The following is an 11,485-nucleotide window of genomic DNA, read 5'->3' as shown; positions in this document are numbered from 1 at the left end:
ATTTTGCCACCCCTATCTACAAGGATATCTATGTTGGGTAAGCAAAAGTCGTCCGTCTCTAAAATTGATGCAAAGTCTAATTTTGACACTGAATTGTAGAACTACAGTCACAGGTAGATTATTCATGACCCGAGAGACCGAAGCAAAAAAAAAATCTAGCTCAATGGACCTAAGAACCTTGATTTTGTAGAGAATGCCCTCAAGAGCTTTGTCATGTTTTGAAGAATATTTGACTAGGTCTAGAATCGAGATGTGAGCAAAAGTTTTAGACAACTGCTTCTCAATGTCATAACCCTTTCTTTTGGTCTTCAACCGAACCTTACTTGGTGAATTTAAATAGGGTGGAGGAGGAACCCTCTTGTAAAGGTTTTCTGGATGGTAGATTATCCTAGACCTGATTACATGCCCTACCCTTTTAGGCTTTGATCAGACTTATGGGCTGCCATTGGAAGGATTTTGGCAATTGGATTTTGGGGATTGTTTAGCGATGAACCCTTGGTGATTTTTCCAGTGTTTTGGTCTAGGTAAATAACATTGATTCTGGACTTAGACCCTTCTTTAGGTTTCTTAGTGGGTCTAGACCCAACTTTGATGATATGGACTTGGGTTCATTTGGGAATAATTTTTGCTTGGTCCTCTGGGTCAAAAAGGACTCTTGGGATGATTCTAATGTTGTTGGGATAGACATTTTGGCTTGAAGAGGCCTCTTCCTTTTGAAACCACCTCTTTATCTGAGTCTAGCCTTTCCACTTTATTGATGATTGGCTAGGTAATTTGAACCTTTCTTTATGATGGTGGTGGCTCAAATAAAGGTTAAAAATCACATATATATATATATATATATATATATATATATATATATATATATATATATATAGGGTAACTAGAATATGTAAACGAGTATGCAATGATATTTTCATAGGTTTTTTTTTCTAAAATGTTATAGTACGGATGCAATCTAGATGCTTGGTTTTATAGAAACAGACTCTTGAATCATGATGTATAAAAATGATCTTTTAAGGCTTGAAAATCAATAACTCAGAACTTTCATAAATATTCAAGCATACAAAATCATATTTCTTGATCCGATTACGATGATCCAATAGTTGATTTCAAGCAAATGTACTATGCTGATCTGATGGGTTAGATTTGCAAAAAAAACTTATGAAAATCTTGGTTCATACTATTTTACATATTTTTTTGGTTTACATATTTCAGTTTTCCTATATATATATATATATATATATATATATATATATATATATATATATATATATATATATATATATATATATATAATGAGAGACTTGTCCAGTCAAAACAAGGTCTAAAAACAACTAATGATGAAAATTCATTGTTTAAAACATATTTTTACTAAATGAATTATAAACATAAAATATATATTATTTGGTCGATGAAACACTCAATAGTTGAGATCCCGAAAAAGTCATCTCATCATTATTGGTTGTAGATTTTATACAGGACTTTTTCTCTTGATGCTTCCATGAAGCCAAGAGAAGTGGAGCCTGGAATGCATATGCATTAATCCAATGAAGCTTGAGACTTTTATCCATCATCCATAATTACATTTCGACGCACCTTTACTTTTTTAGCCAAGCTCACTTACAAAAACAAAAATTAAAGTTGAAAACAATAGAATTTAAACCCTAATCCTACTAAACCAAGCTCAAACTAGCACATTTTACAAAATAAATAATAGTTTTAAACTTACAAGCAAAAGGATTTGAACTCTAAACTTATTGCTTGCAGGCCAAACACTTCAATCATCTTCAATCTATGATATAAAATATATGTAAAATATATTTATTATTAATAACAAAGGAGCAGATCTCAGACGAACATTGGTTGGTCGAGCTTATTTCATGAGTTTGAACGAGATCTTCACGAGCTAATCATGAGCGAAGCCACGAGCGGCTCATCTAGTTTCCCAGCCCTAGTCCTAACCTCACTTGAGGTGCTGGGGAGTGTTATATTGAGGTCAGTTCTAACCTTCTACCATTCTTCAAAAAGTGGGAAATCACATCTCCACACTAACAGCCGAAGCACTTAGAATTGCACCAAGTGGACTGTACTTCACAGTCCAAAAATATTCTAAAATTTTTCCAAAATTCAATATATCATGATTATCATGTATATATCAGCAAAATACTGGGAAAGAGGCTTTTATTATTTTATTTGGCTTTTTACACATTTTCTAATTTTTACTTTTCATATTTCTGAAATATGCAAATATAATAGTTTTTGCCAAGATTATTACACAGAATATGATAAGTATAAAAATGTTGAAATTTTTCTGGTGTGGCTGACAATTTCGGTTGTAAACTTTTGTCACTATGCTCCAAATCTAATTGGCTCGAGCTGCAGGAACTTCTGCTAAAATGATTAATGAACCAGAATCACAATGCCTTGTGTGCTACCTTCAGGTGCTGGAAAATTCATTGATTCTCGATGGCCTGGAATTACCTAGGCAGCACAGCAATTCTCATCTGATTCCACTCCCTGAGGGTTTTTGTGGTCTTGCAAGGTCAGGTAGGCCTCGAAACATGCATGAGTTTATTTAAATTTGTTTTTTGAAAAGCAAGCTAGGGATAGGAAGAACCCCACCAGTTACTATTCAATGTACCACTGGGTTTTGAACCTGCAACGTCCCACCACAAGGAGACGTGCACTGACAGTTCCTACCAACCACATGGAGCTCGGTTGGTGGCCCAAACATGCATGAGTATTGGATATAGGTAGTAATGCTGGAACCAGGTTGCTCGACCAGATCGGATTCTGGGCCCAGCATTGGTGCATATCCAAGTTCGTTCAATTTGAACCCTGAGAGTGTGGGCAACGTAGGAATGGCTCAACTAACAGGGGCTCCGCTATGAGCCGCTAGTGCAGGTCACCTTGGGACGTCGGCCTAACCTTAGTTTGCCTTTTAAAAAAAAATCTAAAATTAACTATTGTGACCTGCATCCTAACTAATTAACCACTGAACCACTGTAGGCAAGTGCTACGCCCTCAGGAGCATCAATCTCATAATTAGGTACTTTAGGAACTTCTAACTTGTCCCACCAGATCCAACTCCTCTGTCAGCGCACTTAAAGGTTGTGCTCAGGTCATACTTGGTTCCATACAACGTCAGCCCAATGACCAGTGGACTTGTTGCAGGGCAATTCTCCTCGAACGTGCTGCACAATAATATGAAAATTCACTATGAATTATCATCTCTCATAGACTGAGCTTGTTGAGCACCATTGGGTGAAAAATATATTGAATGTAGAAACAAGTGATACACGTTAAACTATTATTAGTAACGTGTGGTGGGTGGTAGCATGTGATGTGATGTGATGGACAATGGTATCGCCATTGGTACAACAATGTGTGGCCATGGATGCCTTTGGAGATTTTGTTAAGTAACTCTACTCAAATAAGATATCTCACATGTAGCATTTAGAATACACGGGTGCATATGGGTTTTGGCTAATTTTCTCATGAATCACATTACATGTTCTCAATGAAGATAGACAATTGGGCGAGTGAATGCCTAGGCATCAATGAGTGATTTAAATAGCATTGCTTACTATGATGTATAACTATCAACTGGCAGCAAGACTTGGAGTCGGAAACCACCTTCCCTCATCCATTGAAATACTTGCAGATCTTCTGAGTAACGCTTTTAGGAGATCTCGTTGTAGCCTTGGAGGTGCGGCATTATTGTTGAATTTGGGTTGTTAGTTTGGAGGAACGTGAGCGTTGTTCCTCCACGAAACTTGAACAATGAATGCTTTTGTACATTCATTGATGAGTACTTTTGTCACGGACCAATTTTTCTCAATGGGCCAGTGTGGCGCGACGGTTCTTCCTTACCGTCGCAAGCCTACTTGTCAGCTCACTTGTCAGTCGTGGAAGCTTATAATCAGAGTGCAAGAGAGCAAGAGAGAATAGAGAGATAAGAATTGTAATCACAAGAAGCAATCACAACGAGGGTGAACAAAAGAAAGCTCAATGCATTTAATTCATTCATATTTTTTGCCTGAGGGCTATTACAGTTCAAGCATACGGGCTGCTCCTTCGGGGTATTGATTCACCTAAACCAGGCACCTTACATTAGACTCAACAAAAGCAAAACAAACTCTAAGCACAACCTTACAATGTAAGTCTCAAGGGAACATACTCTCCCCTTCAAATCATGTGTCGTCCTCGGCACCATCTGTTTCATGGTAAGCCCTGACTTCAGCTGGGTAGCGGTTGTTCATTTAGAATGCAGGCTCCCACGTTGGTTCTGTTGGTTCCTTCCACTGCACTATATATTTCTTCGCTTCGCCCAAGTAGTTGACCTTGTAACAAAGGATCTTACTGGGGCACTTCTCGGCCTGTTGTGTTGTCGGGGCCCTCTGCATGATGGGAGCGCGTTGTGGCACGCCGCGTTCTGGATCTCCATCGTCTGGATGAAACTGCTTAAGGTTGCACACGTGAAACAATGGGTGCACCTTAAAGTCTGGAGGCAACTCCAGCTTATACGCCAGCTTGCCCACCTTCTTTGTGATGGTAAAGGGTTCTTTATACTTTCTAAGCAATCTGCGGTGTCATCTGCAGAAGATACCTGTGCGTCCAGGATATAACTTCACCAACACTTGGTCTCCAACTTGAAACCCAGCGAGCCGACGATGCTTGTCCGCCCACTTCTTCATTCTCTTTGCTGCCTTGTGTAAGAATGCATTTGCCAACTCATTTTTCTCGTGTCAGTCACGAACAAACTGATAGGCGAAGGATGACCATTCCTTTTCTTGTGTGGCAAGAGTGTGCGGGGTTAGTGGTTGTTGCCCCGTGGCTATCTCAAACGGATTGTGGCCTAAAGATTCGCTCTTCTGCAAGTTGTAACAAAATTGTGCCACATCAAGAAGCTTCACCCAATTTTTCTAATTGGCACTAACAAAGTGCCTAAGGTACTGCTCAAGTATCCCGTCAATGCACTCTGTCTGCGGATGAAAGCTTATTGAAAACAATAAATCAAAGCCAAGTAGTCAAAATACTTTACGTTAGAACTTGCCCGTGAAGTAAGCATCGTGATCACTCACAATGCTCTTTGGTATGCCCTAGTGCTTCACCACATACTTTACGAACAACTCTGCACTCTTCTCTACAGGGCACTCCTTAGAAGCTAGGATGAAGGTGACATACTTTGAGAAACGATCCACTATAACCAAAATAGAACTGAGGTCCTCTACCTTTGGAAGACTAACAATGAAGTCCATGAAAATGCTATCCCAATGACGTTCTGGAATTGGCAGATGCTCAAGGAAACCGGCAACCTTCTTGTTTGTCTCCTTATCTTGCTGGCAGATGAGGCATGTCCGCACATATTTCTCAACATCGTCCCTCATCTGCGGCCAATAGTAGCCGCGCTCAAGGAGTACTAAGGTCCGCTCCTGACCAGGATGGTCAGCTTATAGTGTATCATGGAACTCCTTAAGCAGTTCTCGACGGAGGCTTCCCTACTGCGACACGAAGATGCGTCCTCCTTTTGTCATTCGACCTTGTGAAAAATAGATTTCAGAAAAGAGATTTCAAGCCTAGAGGCACTTTCTTAAGATCACTATCTTTAGAACTTCAATCGCCCCACTTCAAGAATTCCGAAGATGCGAAAAAAGGTTTTGTTACGACTAAGTTTCTAGGATACAACTAAGCTTGAACCTCAATAGAGTCACTGCTTCGCAAGAACAGATGACCTCTCCCACACATGAACTCTGCAAGCCAAACTGAGAAGAAAGAAAAGAGAAAACTGGAGAGTCAGAAATTCTAATTCTTCAAAAGACGAAAAAGGAAGAGATTTATAGACTTGTGAGAAAGGCCAAAACGTTTTGAGATAAATGAAATTAATGGCCATAATTCAGACAGTTTGAAAATAGGATGAAAAGGTCCTTGAACGGTCACCCACCTTTGACTGTGTCAATCAAAGGCCTTCAAAACCGTCCAACAATCACAATGTAACATAAACTCAATATAAATGTTATTAAAACCTTTCAAACGGCCAAATATCTCAAAACTGAAAATCCAAAACGGACATTCACACCTCGCACTGTTGTGAGCGTGCGAAGTGCGCCATCAAAACGCCACATTGCACCTCAAGCGCCCTTGCGCGCACGTGCCCGCAATCCACCTAAAAACTCAAGGCTTACCAAAGTAAAGAATAGATAACAAACTCTCTATTTAAACCTCTTGAAAAACTTTTCTCTCTTAGATATGGGACTAAACTTTTTCAAAACACTTTTGGTAGTAAACAAAATCATTAATATTTTAAAACATTCCTAATAGTATGCTCCTAAATGTTTGCATTGAATGACTCATTCTAAGAAATTTGATCGATAAAGTTTTTTTTTATTTAAATCCAAACAACCAAACTTGCCGTGAGAAATAGCAAAGGTCTGACGGAAGCAATTTAGCTGTTGAGAACTCATTAACAATGATATATATATATATATATATATATATATATATATATATATATATATATATATATATATATATATATATATATATATATATATATATATATATATATATGCTCATTCAATCTTTTATATGTGAGAGAGAGAGAGACCTATCAGCAGTACAAGGTCGGTGCCCCTTGTCCAGGGGCAATTCACCACTGTGATACCGACTATTGCATAATGAAACTTTTTCTCAGTTAAGTGCTTTCTCAATCAATATATGAAGCAGCATTTAATTATGAATAGCTTGTAGCTTGTGCTAGAAGATTAGACCCACACCTTATTTCACATCAAAGATTTTCTTCATTTTGTTTATATATACTTTTTTCGATTAATTGCACGAAACATCAAGAAGAGGGGTCACACTGTAAGGGTGCGCTAGTCTATGCGTGCATGGGACAAACATAAAAATGAAGAAAATGATTGATGGGGTCATCTCCTTTTTCATTTTGAGCCAAAAAGGACTAGCATGTGCACAGAGAAGATGTCTTCCATTTATTTATCTAGGATTCAGAAATTGATTTTTTTTCTAATGTAAATCAAATTATTCAAATCAAAATTTAGTATACAAATTGTTAAAATGACGTTTGCATGAAAATCTAGTTTTAGAATATCATTTTATAATTTTTCATTACTCTCGCTCTCTCTCTCCCTCCACCATCATCTTTAAAGAGAATCTATCATCTTCATATCAATATTGTCATAGATCAATCATCATTAACCCATGATAGTCATCTAGTCTTCATTAATATGAACAGTGATAATACAACTATATAATTGGCGTCATTATATAATGATCAAACATCATCAACTTGAGTACACCATTATCATTATCATAATCATCACCTTCTTTTTCACTGTCTTGATGATCGTGATGACCACATTCAATATTATCATTGTCATTATCCTCACAATCATCATCTGTCAACATCATATTTATCACCGCTACATCAAACCAGCATCACCAACATGATCATGGTTTTTAGCAATCATCATGACCATGACTCGGAGAGGTTTTCAATTATACCCAGCAGATGCTTCTTATGCGCTGCAGCTAAAGAATCCACTATTCACCTTTTTTGGGACTGCCCAGTTCTAAAATTCCTATACTCTGAAGCATGGGCTGATCTTCATCTCCTTGGATGGCAATTGCTACACCAAGAGTTCTCTTGAAAGCCGAAGAGTTAAACAGCCTTGGCGACAAATGGAAATTTGTATGAAGATGCTGGATTCTTATTCTTTGGTGCTTTATTTGGCTCCAAAGAAACAACAGAATATTCAAAGATTCATATACTCCAATTCATGTCCTTCAGCAGAAAATAAAAGGACAGTTAAGGGAGCAATTACACCTAAAACGGCCAGGACTAGATTTGAAGTGTGTGGGTGTTAAGCGTGTTGGAACAATGTAGACTTCTAACTATGTTCTTTTTAAGACTATTCATCTCCTCTATTCTGTAATTCACTTTCCTACAGGTGACGCCTCGTTACCTGTAAAATTCTGATTTAATGAATTATCTTTCCCTTCAAAAATGAAAAAGACTCCTACGAGGCTATGACCACTACACGACTAATATAAATCTTATTATGAAACAGCACCATGCACATTGCCACTATCATCATCAACTATGATAACAAGAAAACCCTCATAGCTAGGGACCGAGTCACGTAATGGATCTGTCCCCAATGCCTTATCATCATCAACTTATGATTAACACAAAGAAACCACGATTATCATCATCATCATCATCATCATCATCATCAAATCCTTTTATACTCCCCTCACTTTTTAGCGTTCGTTTGTCAATAGTTAGGGCATAGGGCAGAACGAGGCAAGGAAGATTTAGCACAATAGAGCTACCAATTTTCTGGCCATCCCATGACTAAAAACTTGCTGCAAAAACTGCAAATAGCTCCTACCTCATTTTTGGGTAATTTTTTATGTACCGCCCCAAATTTCAAACTTGTAAACCTTTTCAGAAAAACAAGCAAGAGACTAGAAACATCTCTTTCCTTCAAAGTTTATTCATGAAATCAGCGAAAGATTTTTCTTTTGTTAAATCAGAAGGCAAGCTGACAACTTTGGGCACGTTAGCTAAAAGAACCAAAACTCAAAAAATTCGGGTATCCTAAGAAAAATTTGATACAAACCCATAGCGTCCAGGACGCGAGCTAAGAGCAGGAAGAAGAAGTCTTGAAGTCATCTTGCAATCGCGTCATCGCCCGTAGTGTACCTAATCATCACCTGTACCCATAGAATGAGTTAGTTTCGCGAAAAAACTAGTAGGTGCACAAGAGAGACTACAAGAAACTGAATTAAGTACATTTAATTCAGTATGTTAAGCAGTTTAAAACAGATATGCAGTTAAACAGGTAAGCAGTGCACGACAGGTAAACAGTGCAAATGCGTAAGTAGTACAATCGAGTAAGTAAGCAGTGCAAATAGCAAAACGTAGCAAGACAATTCATTTGATCGTAGGTTGTGAACCACCACGCAACTAGCTTATTCTTGTTCCTAGAACGAGGACTCTGCACTTAATCATTATCAGGACATCGTTTGTCGCTCTCACTATTTCTAACAAACTCTTTGTCCTGAACAACCTTAAACTATTTCCATATCTCAAGGTCTTACGCGGTCACCTGTCACCGGTTATGACTCACTAAGGCGTCATACTTTCTCAGAAAAGCCCACCCTTCCGTAGAAGGTTCAAAACATGATCACTATCTCAAATCGCTAACGACCTGATTCTCACATCTGAGTCATGCATGTAATAATGCTAAAACAGAAAGCCGAAAGTATGAATTCATAGTTGGCTATCACACACAATCTCAGAAGATCATCACAGCTCACCATAACTTTTTATGGTAAGCAAAAACACAAGATCCACGTCGGATCGCTCGGTCCAGGAGATATACGACCTGACAAGGAATTACCACCCTAGAGGGTATACCTGGTCTTGGAGCATACACTTCCTCACAGAAGTTCACCGTCTTCGCGGCTATCCGCTCATGGACAGTGTACATCCTCACAGAGATTTTACCGCTCTAGCCGGATTACCCGATCTGGAAATGTGCAACCTCACAAGAAATTTCTGCCCTAGATGGTATACCTGGTCTTGGACCATACACTTCCTCACAGGGGTTCACCGTCTTTGCGGCGACCCATTCGCGGACAGTGTACATCCTCACAGATATTTTACCACTCTAGCCGGGTCCTCTGGTCTTGATCATACACACCCTCGCAGATAATCCTTTGGAGATCAGGTCCTCAACATATACCATACTCAGTGATACACACATATATACAATTGACCGCTCTTGGGGTCAGTAGCCACAATATGGGCACAAGCATGTATATCAGCATTATGCATCGTATCACTTCACATAGTAAAACAAAACACATGATCACTCATTACTCCAATAAGGTTCCATGAACCCTGAACATATTATTGCATACTTCCAACATTTCATATCACGTGGCATATCAATCACATCATACGGAAGCATATAATACTACACATCGTGTTATTGCCATGAGGAACATTGCAATCCTCAAATAGGACTTCAAAGCATGCGTAACGACACATGAGAACACACAGATATGACAATCCAGTTGATTCTATAGGTGAAGAGTAACTAACTCTGTCTGACAGCCAAACATAACAACTGAATAAGACAAGCACTCATAACAATACTCGTAAAATATACAATTACCATCAAATAGCTCAGTCCATCAACAAGTAATTAAATTAATCATAAGGCATAAACCATTACATCATAAGTCATTCATAAGCAATCATATGGCAGCAGTTATATCACAATATGTAAGCAGCTTATAAGACAAGTGGCCACATCAATCCTAGTTGCCACCAGTTCGTAGATTACGAGCTGTATGCAATCACATCAATCATAAGATATGCAAGCCAACAAGTGTTACGCTACAATAAACACCAAACAGTTCGACCAAGGGATAAAGCAAGTCACATGCTAATATGTTAGGCCATTCTGTAGCTAAAATCACCAAGTCTTTCCTGCCTGCACCAGAGAAACAAGGTGTTGTGCTATCAGATCTTATTGCGTCCCTTCGCGTATGCGACTCAATAATGTGCCCTCCAAATGCACTTTAAAAAAGCTCCGCGTGCGTAGCTGCCAGTTCAGCCTTGCAGCTCAGGGCATCCGCAACAACATTGGTCTTTCCAACCTTGTACTCCAAGGCAAAGTCGAACTCAGTCAAAAACATTTTCCACTGAGCTTGTTTAGGCGTCAACTTCTTCTGTGTCTGAAAGTAGCTCGTTGTCACATTGTCCGTCTTGACGACGAACTCGGCACCTAGAAGGTAGTGCTGCTAGGTCCTGAGGCAATACACTATGGCGGTCATCTCACGTTCATGCACCGTGTAATGCCTCTCTGCATCCTTCAGCTTTCAACTCTCATATGTAATCGGATGACCCTCCTGCATAATAACTCTGCCAATGGCAAAGTCTAAGGCGTTTGTGTGGATCTCAAAGGGTTTTGAGTGATCAGGCAGTCGCAACACTGACTCCCTCACTAAGGCTTTCTTCAAGCCATCAAAAGCATCTTGGCATGCTCCTATCCAGAGCCATACCTGATTCTTCTTTAATAAATTTGTAAGGGGCGCAACAATGAGAGAATAACCTTCGATGAAATGCCAATAATAATTTATCAAATTAAGGAATGATCACAATTTTGGCACTTTACTTGGCGAAACTCATTCCAGGATGACCCTTATCTTCTGCTCATCCATACGCAGCACACCACACCCCACAACATAGTCAAGGAAGCTTATCTCCTCCTGCCCAAAGATACACTTCTCTCGTTTGACACAAAGGTCATTCTCCTTCATCACCTGAAACACTGTTCACAAGTACCCGACATGTTTCTCCATATTGCTGTTATAGATCACGATATCATCCAGGTAGACTACCACGAACTTATCTAAGTAAGGGTAGAAGATCTGATTCATTAAA

This window comes from Nuphar pumila, chromosome 6, assembly GCF_984573655.1.
Source record: "Nuphar pumila chromosome 6, dmNupPumi1.hap1.1, whole genome shotgun sequence".
NCBI lineage: Eukaryota > Viridiplantae > Streptophyta > Magnoliopsida > Nymphaeales > Nymphaeaceae > Nuphar > Nuphar pumila.
This window is presented reverse-complemented; position numbering follows the sequence as displayed.